The sequence below is a fragment of the Danio rerio genome, chromosome 24, assembly GCF_049306965.1.
Source record: "Danio rerio strain Tuebingen ecotype United States chromosome 24, GRCz12tu, whole genome shotgun sequence".
NCBI classification, from domain to species: Eukaryota; Metazoa; Chordata; class Actinopteri; order Cypriniformes; family Danionidae; genus Danio; species Danio rerio.
Window position 1 is genome coordinate 33,332,743 of NC_133199.1, and position 14,792 is coordinate 33,347,534.

The window sequence follows — 14,792 nt, forward strand, 5'->3', positions numbered from 1 at the left end:
CCGCTGTGGTCTATTGAAATGAGCCCCGGAGCATCTGTGGAATAATGATATTCCAAATAGAGCAAGAAAGTTACTTTCATCTGCCATGGATGCCCATAACTCACAAGAGATCAGTATTTCTCTCGCCGCCCATCACGGTGATTGCTATTTTTCATCTAAAGGAAGATATTGCTTAGTATGCATGTGTTGTGCTGTTTTTAAAAGGCCTCAGGATTGCGAACCGAAAAGCCTGACTCTGTTTTCAGACATTTCTAAGGCATGTGCATGGGACAAATATTAGTCGAATGGAGCGTCTTACATTTTTCAATATTTTCAGACAGCAGGGTAAGCATCAGATAAGTATATTGGATATTTTCCCTGGACGTTTCTTGGGATACAGTCAATACGAGCACTGACTCCAGTTATTACGAATGCAGACTCATTTGGACTTCCTGCCATGTCTTTTCAACCCACTGTCTTTTTTTCTCTCTCTCTCTCTCCCATCAGGTTAAACTGAATTGCAATAGTCTGCCTGTAATTTGACTTAAGACATAGGCAATTTCTTCCCGAGTTCTGAGCGCGGCTGACTGCTGTAATGGACAGGGGGCTGACAGCGCAGAGAGGAAGACTGACACCTGTAACAGAAAGCTCAAATTAAAGACAAGGAGAGCCGGCAAACTGTCAGGAGGAGACGCTGCAAGATCTAATAGATCTGTGGGCAGGAAAGGTGAGCATGGTCACAGTCCAGATATCCAAGACACACACAGTTGAATACTGCAGTTCGTGTCTGGTGATGGATTCCATCAAACTGTTGTTATTTTAGTATTTTTACATTTTTACAATCTTATTATTATTATTTTTTTTTTAGCTTTTATTTTCAATGTTTATCAGCTTATTATTAGTTGAATGTGCTTTTGTCATTTTTGAAAAACTGTTTTACATGTTTTGTTTTAGTTTAGTCATTTTTGGTCTTCAATTTTAATTATTTTTATGTGTAGTCAAATGCTTTTATTTTCAGCTTGATTTCAATTAAGTGGTTTTGTTAAGTGATTAAGTTGTAGATTAGTTTACAAGAGCCTGTTATCGAATGTGGGGATTTGAATGAAATGATTAAGGATCATTTCAAATAAGTTCTTTCACTGGATCTTTTTTTAGATGACGAAAAAGAACTGTATTTCATATTTTTGACATTATGGAAGCATTAAATTTTGTTGGAATGCAAAAATAAACTTCTAACTAGAAAACTTTGAATGCTGTGAATACTGATATGATGGATGGAAGACAATGACTAAATAGGGGATGGATGGATGGATGGATGGATGGAAGACACTAGCCCCTTTCACACAGTAATACCTTACCGGTAATTTAGCATTCCAGCATTTACCGGTCAAAAAAGTGCTGTTCATGCAGGCGAGGACATCAAGGAATTTTTCCGGAAAAGACCGTTCACACATCTATTCCGAAGTGAAGTTTATTCATAAACTAATTTCGAGAGGATCACGTGCTTATGATTTATCACGGCCAGTCTCGCATTTGCTAATCACTAATCTTCCAATCATATGAGCCCTAAACCACTATAAATAGCCTCAGTTTTCAGTTCACTTTATCTTTGTTTGGAAGAAACCCCCCTCCTCCCCTTTTCTCCTCCTTTACCTGTGATTAGGCGGCACGGCGGTCCAGTGGTTAGCACTGCGAGCCAGACAGCAAGAATACTACCGGCCCTAGATCCATAGGACCGGTGGGTGTTTCTGTGGGGAGTTTGTATGTCCTCCCCGTGTCCGCGTGGGTTTTCCCCGGGATCTCCTGTTTCCTCCCACCATCCAAAGACATTCAACATATATAACAATCAAGCTTGTCTAATCCCTTACGTTCCCTTAGCTACAGCAGCAGGAGAGTTCTGAGATCCACCGAGCTCGGGCTCCCTTCTTGCTCTGCCAACGGGAGGAAGCCCCGGGCTCGAGGAGCCCTTGAGCTCGGGGCTCTCTCCCGGGACAGCATGCCAAATAAGCTTTGTAAATCATCAGCTAAGTGTGAACTCTTGAAATAGCGATAAATTCTGACATCATGAACCAGAAATAAGCTCTAAACGGCTGCACTTGTACTAGTAAACATTTGACTACATTACAAACTCTGTGGATAGATTAGTATTGTGAACAACTTTGATGAAAATATAGAGGAAGACTTTCGCATGTCGAGATGTACATAATATGTGTGTGTGTGTTGGCACTCACGGGCTGCGTCACGGGCACAAGCGACGCATCAAGCAACTGAAGGAAGCAAAGCTTGAAGGTAAACTAAACAAACAACAGCTTATCATAAGCACCTTATGGATAATTATTTACACAGTTGGCATTAAGAAGGAACATAGAAACGATGGATGGATGGATGGATGGATGGATGGAAGACAGTGATTGAATAGGTGGAGGATAAATGGATGGATGGAAGACAATGACTGAATAGGCAATGGATGGATGAATACAATAACGAATAAACAGACAGACAGATGTATCGAAGATAATGGGTGAAAAAATAGGAGGATGGATGAATGGAAATATGGACAGACAGACAGATGGATGGGTGGTGAAACAGGAATACTCAACACAATCTCACTGCAATTCATAACTTTTTGATTTAGTGGCAAATTCGTATGAATTCGTACTATCTAATTCGTACAATTTAGTACGATTTGCTCATCCCCAATGACGGTTGGGTTTAGGGATGGTGTTAGGTGCCACGCCTCCTTTTTAAAATCGTACAATTTTGTACGACTGAACTTGTATGAATTCGTACGAATTAGCCACTAAACTGGCAAAACGTAAAATACGTACGTTTTCTTGTGAGATCAGGCTGGAATACCACAGTAGTGTAAAGAACATTATTCTTCAGAACAAACTTTTTCCAACACTGCTCATATATGCTCAGACACGCACGCACCAACTTTACGTTGTGCTCATATTGTCAGATGGCTCATTCTCACGCTGGAAAAACAGCAAGTTCTCTGATTGCAGTAAATGTAATCACTCATTACTCTGGAAAGCTCCCAGTGGTAGCAGCTGTTCAACAGCTATGAGGATTCTTATTATTTATGCAAATGCACACCTTTTTGAAAGGTTTTCTTCACATGTGTAGGTGTTATGACTGTCAATCATTATTAACAGTTTCCAGAGGATTTATTTATTTCTTTTTCGAACAAACCAAGTCTTCATAGGTTAGGATATTTACTATAGGATATACTAGGTGTCTGAAACACTATGTACCACTAACCAAGAAGGCAGATCTTTGCCTCAGGCTTGTCCTTTTAGCCCCCCTTTTTTTAGTTTTCAAGATTGTTCAAGGACAGAGATCAATTCAGATTCATCAGGTGCAACTGGAAGTTCTCAGATTTATAAGTTTTCACACAGTTTCCAGTCTAGAATGTCTGACTGAATGTCTGAATGTCTGTATGCTTGCTGCACATGTAGGCAACATGTTTTTTTTTCTCTTGTTTTATCTGTAACCTTTCACACATGGAGTGTGACTGCTTTGAAGACCTTTGCCATTTCTTGCATTCGAAAGTGACTTTATTTATGAGTCAGATGTGAACACTGAAGATCACTCATAATTGTTGCTTTTTTTTATCTGCAGCAGTATCTAACATGATTACGGTACATGCACACATTTTTCAGTTTAAAGTCAATGTTATCCTGTATTTAAGTTTTCATTCTGAACATCCAACAGCCACTTTAATGCATGCTGTATATGGGCAACACACTATATAACCAGCTGTTGGGATAAAAATGCAATTACAAGTAAATTTAAAATGTAACCTAGTGGTTGCGCTTGTCAACATTTGACCCTAATCTAGAACACAGCATTTTGCATTTTTACCATGATGTTTTTTATTTGTTGATAGTAAACTACATTAGTTTTCTATAAACTTAAAACTAAGGATAAACAATACCTACCTATATTGCTACACTGTAAAAAAAAAAAAATAAATAAAAAATAAAAAATCCTGGTTGTCTTAAATGTTTAAGCTGAATCAAATGAACCTTATGAGTCCATTGAACTTATATTATGTTAAACTTGCTTAGCTTGCGTAACTTATAAAATTAAGTTAGAACATGATTTGCTAAGTTTAATAATTACAATGAACAAAACACATTTGCTGTCATAACTAACTGATCATATTTTTTTTTCAATCTACATAAATTGTATAAATACTTACAGTTAAACATTGCAATAACATTAAACATTGAATAAACAATTTGTGTTGTTCAATTTGTTAACATTAGTGATCTATATTACTTAGCATAAGCTATATTTCTTAAGCATTTATTAGTTTATTTCATTAACAGTGGCACGTCTGATTTTAGTAAAGTACTAGTGAATATTAAATAGGAAATCAGCTAACAATTAGTAAATGCTGTAACAAATATATGTGCCTGAAAACACTTGGTGAGAGAGAGAGAGAGAGAGAGAGAGAGAGAGAGAGAGAGATTTTTATTATAAATGGATCATTATACTCACTATAAAATTTTATTATTACTATTTTATCCTTAAATGTTGATTTCGTAAATGTACAGTTAATTCAAATTTATTATTTTTTTTATTTGCATTTTATATATATATATATATATATATATATATATATATATATATATATATATATATATATATATATATATATATATATATATATATATATATATATAATATATATACACACACACACACACACACACATAAATATATACATTATATATATATATATATATATATATATATATATATATATATATATATATATATATATATATATATATATATATATATATATATATATATATATATATATGTGTTCTTTTCAATGTAAACTTTATAAATGCTTTGGCAATACATTTGTAACATTTGTCATGCCAATAAAGCAATTATGCGGTATATGCAGAGCTTGTGTTTCTTCCCATACCGATAAACTTTCATTATTGTGACTTTTTTTTTCCTTTTACAGCATTGATGCTGTAATGTAAATAAAATATAATCAGTTAAATAGAATTATGCATCCATTTAGCTCTTGAAATGTAAACTGAAATGAAAAGCCATTTACAAGCACTACTTGATTTTCATAAAAGTCTGATTTTTAAAGAAATCAGATCCTAAACGCAATGATTTTGTAACGGCATGCAGAAAGCGTTTGACCCTGGCAAATTAAAAGTCCTTATGCATGCTTCTGCACATACCCTATACAGTGTTTTCCACCAAGGCAACTCGGGGTGCTGAAATAAAATTAGATAAACTGGCATTGGGCAGGTTAAAATTACCAAAACAAAGACAGACATTCCAGCACGGAAAGCACATTTTCAAAGCAAAAAATTTGACTTCAGCACTGTTTTTCAGATAAACAAGTATGTTCACTTGACATGGTTCTTAAATATCTGCAAACATATTATGGTATTTTTGTGCTTTAGAAGAGTTAAAAACTTACATACAGCGTGTTTCGTCACAATCTTCTTGAACCAGTATTGACAAAAAATCCTAAACTTTTATTCAGCCCATTAGACTCTAAAATCCCAAAGAGGCAGAATGCATGTTAGTTTTATTTTTATTTTTTCATTCTGACTCATTACGCCCTCTCTCACTTTCTCATTATCCTCAAGTGTTACCTGAAATCCAGTTATTGACAAAAAAGCACTTTGATTTAGGTTTTAAGAAAAAGCAAGCATGTGTAGCGAAAAACAATTTTTTTTTTTTAAAGAGACGCTTAATATGCAGCAGACTTGTTTTGGAGTGTGTTCTGCAATTCTAATCATTCCGTCTCCTCTTCAGAACAGAAGTCGACACTCCAAGATTCAGAGCCGGGACACTTCTGCCTGTCTCTTATCATAATCCAGATTGGCTGCATGCATCGTCGGAAATCTGTCCCTGCATCTGGGACTGCACTGCCAGCCTGTGTCACTGCTCAAACTGGATTAAATCATACAGCATTGGCAGAACAACAGTGCAACACCTACAAAAAAAGAAAAAAAAAAGTCCTTGAAATTCGTCATGGCTGTCAGGGGCCCAAACTCAAGGTCAGCGTTCTCATTCATTCTTTAAGAAGCTTTCTGACGGATGCTAAGGTCACTTAGAGGCAAGTGTACATCTTTCCCTTTCCCGCTGTCTCTTTCTTTCGGCTAGAAATCTGTGCCAATCATGAAAACTGTGAGGGTTTTTGGCAGAAAGAAGAGACGACTGAATTCAGAGCCGCTGGTGGGGATTGAGAGTTAGAAAGAAAAATTGTATTGCAAAGGATGAGCTATTTGTGCTCAATACAATGCGGCACTCTTATATTGTTCAATATATTTACAGTAACTGAGCAAATGTTGTTTTCTAATATGCCTTTAAAGAGACTGCGGTAATAATGGTCACTTTCTGCCCCTGACATCAATCTCACTATTCTTGACATGTTTACTGGTAATTAAGAGCAATTACACATAGCTTTTTCTCTAATGTCCTTGACAGTAAACTGCGTTTTTGTTTTAATTGTTTCGTTTTCTTGTTCAGGCTTTGTGTTGTAAAAACCACTAGATTTAAAAACTGTTGAATTCTTTGTTTTAATGCAAGCATTGGCTTTTTTTCTTTTTTATTTATTTCTTTTTTTTTTTACCCAGAAATTATTTCATTTGAGTTAATGCATGTTATGTGTCCCTGGACAACACATCCATTTAAAATGGTAAGTTGTTGTTGTTGTTGTTGTTTTAAATAGAGATGTAAACATCACCGAAAGCTGAATAAATAAGCTTGTCTTTGATACTTTGTTAGTATAGGACAATATTTGGCGAAAGCACAACTTTTTGAAAATCTGGAAAATATTCAGAGAAAATCATCTTAAAATTATCCATATCAAGCCTGGTTTATACTTCTGCGTCAAGTGATCGGTGTGATGCATGGTGCATGCAATGCGCGTAGTTGTGCATTCATACTTCTGTGCGCTGTTTCTGTTGCTCTGCAATAACACTTCCAAAACGCTAGTTGGCAGTGAGGTGTTTATGTTCCTTTGTGTCAAGTTTCTTCGCTGGTGTTTGGTTTTTCTGAACGCTTCCTTAATGTACAAGTGGTTCAAACTCACTCATTTTAAGGCAGGAACCTGTGGTTGTGCAACAACTTTAACCATGAGGTAAACACAAAACAAAACTTTCTATTTGGAGCTCCTTCACGTAATTCCACCCTTGTAAACAATCACTCTCGGTCCCGCCCACACTTGTTAGCACTACCAAGCCGATCAATCACAGAGCTTGTGCATTTTTTGAGAGGTGCACATCGGCGACAGCAACGGCGAGGGCTATGCGCCCACACGTAGATTGCGTTTTAGCATACGCGTGCGCTTGACGCAGAAGTATAAAGCAGCCTTTACGTGTTTAACTAATTAAAAAAAAAAGTATATATTACAGTGGGTCATTCATAAAAGATCTTAATGAAATATGATCTGTACTTAATATTGTTATGAATAAATGTGTATAATTAATTTATTCATTCATTTTCTTTTCACCTGTCTAGGTCACACAATGAAGACAAAGAAAGTTATCTCTTTTTGTCAATTTATTCAAAACGATGTGGATAGTTCAACAGGAGAAGCAGGTAAGTGATAATCTTGGGATGAGAAAAGCAGTTCACAAGGTAAACAAGGATCTTCATTCAACCATCAGAGGATCAAAGTCACTTCCCATAGTCACAGCATGTGCATCCACAGGTTAGGAAAAACGTCCACGAGAGAAGGGAAATATCCACGGAAGGAAGCGAACAGGGGAGAAGGTGAGGTGAACCATCTGACTTCGATTCCAGACGATGATCGACTGGAAACGGTGAGTCTTTATCGTGAATGGTGATTGCTGGTGCAGGTGTGTCTGATTAGAATTGTGTCTATTTAGAATGGTGAGAGGTGGCTGGAGAGGGAGAGTGATGATTGGAGCTGCAGGAACAAGATGGTGAGGGAGAATGGTGATTGGAGTGGCAGGAACGAGCCAGGGATGTGACATCTGCTTAGTCCCTTTATTAATCAGGGGTCGCCACAACGGAATGAACTGCCTACTTATTTTTATATAATTTATAATTTTTATATCAGCATATGCCGCCAGCATATGTTTTAGACAGCGGATGCCTCTCCAGCCACAACCAAATACTGGGAAAAAATATATTACTCTTTATTTAAAATATATAAATTATATTAAAAATTTAATTAAATTTAAAACTTATATACCTGTTTACTAGTTTTTTTTTTTTCAGTATGTTAAATAGAATATAATAGTTTTCCATTTTTTTGTCTAAAATGAAGTATGGTTTGTTTAAAAAAAAAAGAGCTTGAACAGTTACTAAACAGCTTTTTTAGAAGCCCACTGTCTTTAAACTGTGTGAAATCTGATGCAAACATTCACCATCCAAAGCAATCTCACGGCAATTCGGAACCTTTTGTTTCAGTCGCTAATTCTTATGAATTCGTACGATCTCATTCATACAATTTAGTACGATTTGCTCATCCCCCAATGAAGGTTGGGTTTAAGGGCGGGGTTTGGTGCCATGCCTCCTTTTTAAAAATGTACATTTTCTTATGACTGAACTTGTACTAATTCTTATGAATTAGTCTCTAAATTGAAAAACGTAAAATAGTTACCTTTGCTTGTGAGATCAGGCTGCCCAACCAAGTCAATGTGTTAGCAAGCACAACAGCCAATGAGATTACTTTTTCGAGACTATACTTGCAAATGTAAGGCATCCATATAAACAAAATTTCAGACGTTTTACAATGTGGCCGGTCCACTGGTTTGTCCATTAATGCCATACCTTAACATCCAATTTTACCACATGATCTGTTAAAACTAAATCACATGACATTTTCTGATGTGCATGCGTGTTTACATTGTAGTTTCTGCACATTTTTTTTATACTTTTTTTAAACGAATAAAAATATTATTTCTCATAATTTAGTCATAAAATACACACACAAACACACACAAACACACACACACGCACACTCGCACACACAAATGCCAGATTTATTTATTTTTAATCTAATAAATCAAACTTTTCTAGTCTTCAATCAATCAAACTGACAAATAATATTAAGTTAAACTTTGTTTTAAAAATGGTTGAAATGGGATTAACTTAACTAAGTTAAAGCAACATAACATTTGTTATCTTGACTTTTTGTAAATAATTATTTTTACAATGTACAAACATCAGATGTTGTTTGTTTGTTTGTTTATTTGTAAAACTCAATATGCAACACAAAATACTTTTCATGTGTTATGTTTTAAGATTTTATCAAATTCTGTACATTACCAAACTTATGTATAGACAGTTGAATTATTATTTTGATATTTCTTTCTTTTTAAAAAAAATTCCAAAAGATGTTTAACAAAGCAAGTATGTCTAATAATATTTTTTTCTTCTGCAGAAAGTCTTATTTGTTTTATTTTGGCTAGAATAAAAGCAGTTTTATTTATTTATTTTTTAAACCCATTTTAAGGTCAAAACTATTAGCCTCTTTAAGCTATATATTTTCCCCTATAATCTACAGAACCAACCATTGTTATATAGTAACTTGCCTTATTACCCTAACCTGCCTAGTTAACCTAATTAACTTACAATAAGTCTTTAAATGTCACTTTACGCTGCATAGATGTCTTGAAAAATATCTAGTAAAATGTTATTTACTGTCATCATGGCAAAGATAAAAATAAATCAGTTATATGAAATGAGTTATTAAAACTATTATATTTAGAAATGTTTTGATAAATGTGTCCCTTAAACAGATATCGGGGGAAAAAATAAACAGGGGACTAATAATTCAAGGAGGCTAATAATTTCAACTGAATATATGCCTGGTGTGTTTACAGTACATAGTGTGGTGTCTATATAATACATTTACAGGTGTATTTATAACTTGATGTCAAATACAGTATGTTTGTAAGCATGATTGCACAAACTAGATCCCAGAATAATGACTGGCTCCTTGCCAGTGATGGCGTCAGAAGCACTCATAGGAAAAGTGTTAGCGTAGATCCTAAGAAAATTGACAGATTTAAATGCTTTTGAGGATTGGCAGTATATAATGATGATGATGATGGCACACCAAGGGAGGTCTCATAACAAAACTACTTCAGCTACTGACGCAAAATGATTTCAGCAAAGATTTTGGCACATTTCTGACAGCCTGTACTTGATATTCCCAGAGACAGAAGAGATTTGAAAGGATGAGACATTTGATTTCAGGACAAGAGAGAGAAAACACTGTGTATGAGCCATCTGGGCTGGTTTAATGATGGCGATGTCTTGTGTTGGGATTTCTGGATCTGTGTATTTTCTCTTTCTGGCTATCTTTGCTATTCTGTCTGTCCCTTTCCTCACTGATATCGTATGATATCTTTGTGTAATTCCGGTTTAATGAAATTTAAATTTAAGTTCAAAGCTTTGAGGGCACACATGTTGACAAATCACTTCTTTGAGATTACACATGAAACATTTGCAGTTTTTTTAAGGGAACTACATCACAGATACTGACAGTACTCTGAACCACAGTGTTTTTGTCCAATCAGATGCCTTCTAGAATAAGAAACCTCAATAACCGAACATATATATATATATTCACAGACACACTCACCTGCCACTTTATTAGGTACACCTTACTTGTATAAGGCTGGATCCCCTTTTGCCCCTAGCTGACAGAGTGGCACCTGGTGTGGTCTTCTGGTGCTGTAGCCCATCCACCTCAAGGTTGGACGTGTTGTGCTTTTATAGATACTCTCCTGCATACCTTGGTTGTAACGAGTGGCTATATGAGTTCCTGTTGCCTTTTTATCAGCTGGAACCAGTCTGGCCCTTCTCTGATTTTTGTCATCAACAAAGCATTTGCACCCACAGATCTACTACTTACTCTCTAATCACTAGAGATGGCTGTGCATAAAAATTCCAGTAGATCAGCAGTTTCTGAGATACTCAGACCAGCATGTCTGCATTAACAACCATGCCACATTCAAAGTCACTTAAATCGTCTTTCCTTCCCATTCTGATGCTCAGTTTGAACTGCAGCAGATTGTTTTGTCCATGTCTAAATGCCTAAATGCATTGAGTTGCTGCCATGTAATTAGAAATTTGCATTAACAAGAAGTTGGATGGACAGCTGTACCTAATAAAGTGGGCAATATATATATATATATATATATATATATATATATATATATATATATATATATATATATATATATATATATATATATATATATATATATATATATATATCCTCCTGAGATGCCGTCTATTGACTTGTCCTGTGTAGAGGACATTGGGTTTTCATGAATTCTCTTTACATTTTAAGCTACTTTTTCAAGTCCTGTTGTACTGTTCAGAGGACTTGGGCTTTCTAGTGATATGTCATTTGATTGGCTGGCATGCTAGGAACCACTTCTTACACTGCATCCTAAATTACCGAAATACAAAAAAACATTTTATGGGAAGCAGAGAGCCATGTAAAATTTAGCTTTTAAAGTTTTTTTTTGCTATTAATATTACATATATTTGTTTATTAAAGTGTCAAGAACAATACATTTAGCTTAAAAAGCTGTTAACTTGTTTGTGTTTTTAAATGTCAACTATAGTGGGCACCAGGACTATCTTAATGTAATTAATGACTGCATGTTGTAGGGGGCAGAACTGAAGCAGAGAGGATTCTTTATAAAAGAGTTGATGGAGACTCTGATTAAGAGTCTGACAACCAGACAATTAGAGAATTAGAAACAATTAGAGAATGACAATCACTTTTATTAAATTTTTTATTTTATTTTATTTTATTTTTTTTCGATTTCGGCTCTCTTTTAGACTAAACTGTTCCAGGAATTTCAATAGAAAAGGAAAATGGCTTTTGTTTTGTTTTTGTTACAATAATAATAAATTATTATCCTTTTACAGTCATATCCTGTACAGTTTTGTTGTCCGAGAGGCGGTCATTTTGAACTAAAATGGTCCTGTTGACCACTACAGTCAACCTGCTGTAAAATTAAAAACAAAAGCAAAATGTAATATATATTTTATATATAATATATATATTATTAAATATATTTATTTAAATATATATATATATATATATATATATATATATATATATATATATATATATATATATATATATATATATATATATATATATATATGTATTTATGTTTGTATGCAAACTGAAACTTATCAAAAAACAAACAAACAATAACAAACTTATTTTTGCTGTCCAAAAAGCTTTCTAATATGTTTGTAGTTATTTATTTGTTTATTTACTTATTTATTTATTTATTTATCGATTTTTTTCAGCAACTCATTTGAATTTAAATGTATTATTCTTCTATTTCTAAATATTTTAGGTAAAAAGTAATAAATAAAATTATTATTTTTAAGATGGGGATGTGCTCATTTATGCAGAGCACTTTATATACAGTCTGTTCAGTCTACTTTCAAAAATTCACATGATCCACCCATTATTTCTGCGAAAACATGATTTCATTATTTATCAAAATATTGATAAAAAGTTTTAAAGCAAGTCCCCATGTGAGGAACCATGACTGTTGATTTTATTTTATTTTTTTTTATAAAAAAAAAAAAAAAACATTTTAAATGAAAAGCTGTTTCGTTTAAGGAAACTATTTGAGTTAATCCAAGAATAAATATTTATTAGATCTTGCTCTCTTCACTTGTTGATTAATCCCAAACGTACTTATTTTTCTTTTATTTTAGCGAACCAGTAATTTCCTTTTGAGCAAATGCTGTTTTCTTTCTAGACATGTGTTTAATAATACTCATTTCACTCACAACATACGGTTCTAAATACCATTTTAATCTGTAACATAAGCAGTCACCCATTGTTCCACTTTCCCCAGATACAAATTCCTTGAAGTTAAATATGCTTCCCAGAATTAACACTGCGAACCAGGAATGCAATATGTATTAATCTATAATACAATTGTGTTCAACAACAGCGCTTAATCCTGTTGTGTAAATCCTTTGATATATTGGCCAGCTGTCTACCTTTTTTATACATTGCTGGCATTATTTCACCTTCCTCAATCAATTGTGACATCTCCAACTTAATCTGCCTAAACAGACCTCATTTTATGATGAATATTATAGTCGTAGATGAGTTTAGCTTTGCTAGTAAATAAGCACATATGATTATCAACGCTCCGTTCTGTTTGTTAGACGCAGTGCTAGAGCGCCGAGGAGATTCAGAGTCATTTTGCATGCTACGCACTCAGGGCATATTACACATTCATTCCACACAATGTGATTAAATGCTTGTTTTCACAGAAAATGCACTGAATATGAACAATACCACCACTTTCCTGAGGGAAAACACTGCTTTTATGAGCTTTTAGACACTTTGCATTCTAATCTGTGAATCTGTAGGGGGATTTGCCATGCTAACCATGCCAGTTAATCAAAACCTCACCGGCAGTTTATTTATTCTTTCATGAATCCCCACTTGTGTCTTTCTGTAAGAAGCTTCTGAAACCATTTTTGAAGTTCTTGCTGTTTTCTGAGGTGGCGAGGTCAATAGTGTTTGTTGAAGTTTTAATGACCTCTGTCTTTTCTTTCCCCCCCTTTCTCTCTCTATCTGTGTAGTTTGATTAATTTGCTTGGCCAATCATACCACACGCAGCACAGATTAAATCTAGCTAGGATCCTGATAATTACACACAATCCTTGGTCATCAAGGAATGTAAATCTACCACATCTCATCTTTATTCAGGGACAGATTTTCTCAACGTCTCTTAGTTCTGAGAGCATGAGGTAAAATGGCCTTTTCACTTTATGTATTTATGTCAAAGCCACATGTCTATTCACAAAAGCCATTAGATAAATAATAATAATAATAATAATAATAATATATATATATATATATATATATATATATATATATATATATATATATATATATATATATATATATATATTATTATTATTATTATTATATATTATTATTATTATTATTATTATTATATATATATGATTTAAATATAGTAAAATATTGTAATATAAAAAGTAACTAAATATATATTTAATGTATTTTTGTATAGATCGACTTATATTTCTATGATAACATACATCAGCAAGCAGAGGACACTCTACGTTTTGACAAATTAGGCTGCTGTTGGACAACATAATGTACTTTTGAGGCTTTTTTATTTTAGAATGTAGTTGTTTAGATTGCAACTATGCAGTTTATTTATAAGGATAGTTACTATTTTAAATTATTCTGATGATATATTTTAAAAATTTCTTAGAGACAGCACATCGGCGGCCATTAGCCTGTCATTGAGCAGACCAAAGATGGTTGATGTTGTCCATTCACAAGATGGCAACAGAGATCGCATAATAAGCCCTTAGATGAGGAAAAATACAGTATGATTTTAAAGTACAGGTGATCAAATCATTATTAAACTGTTTAGTGACTTTTTAAATCAATCTCTCTCATTTGAATGTTGTAGTGCTGTATTTATACCATAGTAATTGCAGTGTATCGAGTGTGAGATGGGACTCATCTTAAACAAGGCACACAAAAAAGTATTGGAAATCAAGTTTTACATTTTCTTTAAGTGTTCAAAGTGTAAATTTGTGCGCTTCATTTATGTGAGAAATATCCTTCAGAAGAGGAAGCTTAAAAGCTGCTGTTATTGAATTTCAGCCACACAATATGTTTATATTTTCTCTAAGAGAGAAATCAAATGTCAGTATTCCCAACTGAGCACAATTAGTTCCGCTCGAGTGTAAAACGGTCTGAAGACATGAAGCTCTGGTCAGCGTTATCGACGGCTATA

General features: G+C 34.0%; 1 long non-coding RNA gene across 1 annotated transcript in view; it reads left to right on the forward strand.

Annotated features, from left to right (window-relative positions):
* The first annotated feature begins 486 nt into the window (after window positions 1-486).
* The window catches only part of LOC141380728 (uncharacterized), a 31,845-nt gene continuing 17,539 nt past the window's right edge, over window positions 487-14,792 (forward strand). Inside the window, exons 1-6 of the long non-coding RNA XR_012399457.1 lie at window positions 487-706; window positions 5,785-6,029; window positions 6,136-6,207; window positions 6,609-6,670; window positions 7,495-7,575; window positions 7,688-7,799. This is a non-coding gene — a long non-coding RNA (uncharacterized lncRNA). The remainder of the gene's footprint in view (window positions 707-5,784; window positions 6,030-6,135; window positions 6,208-6,608; window positions 6,671-7,494; window positions 7,576-7,687; window positions 7,800-14,792) is intronic.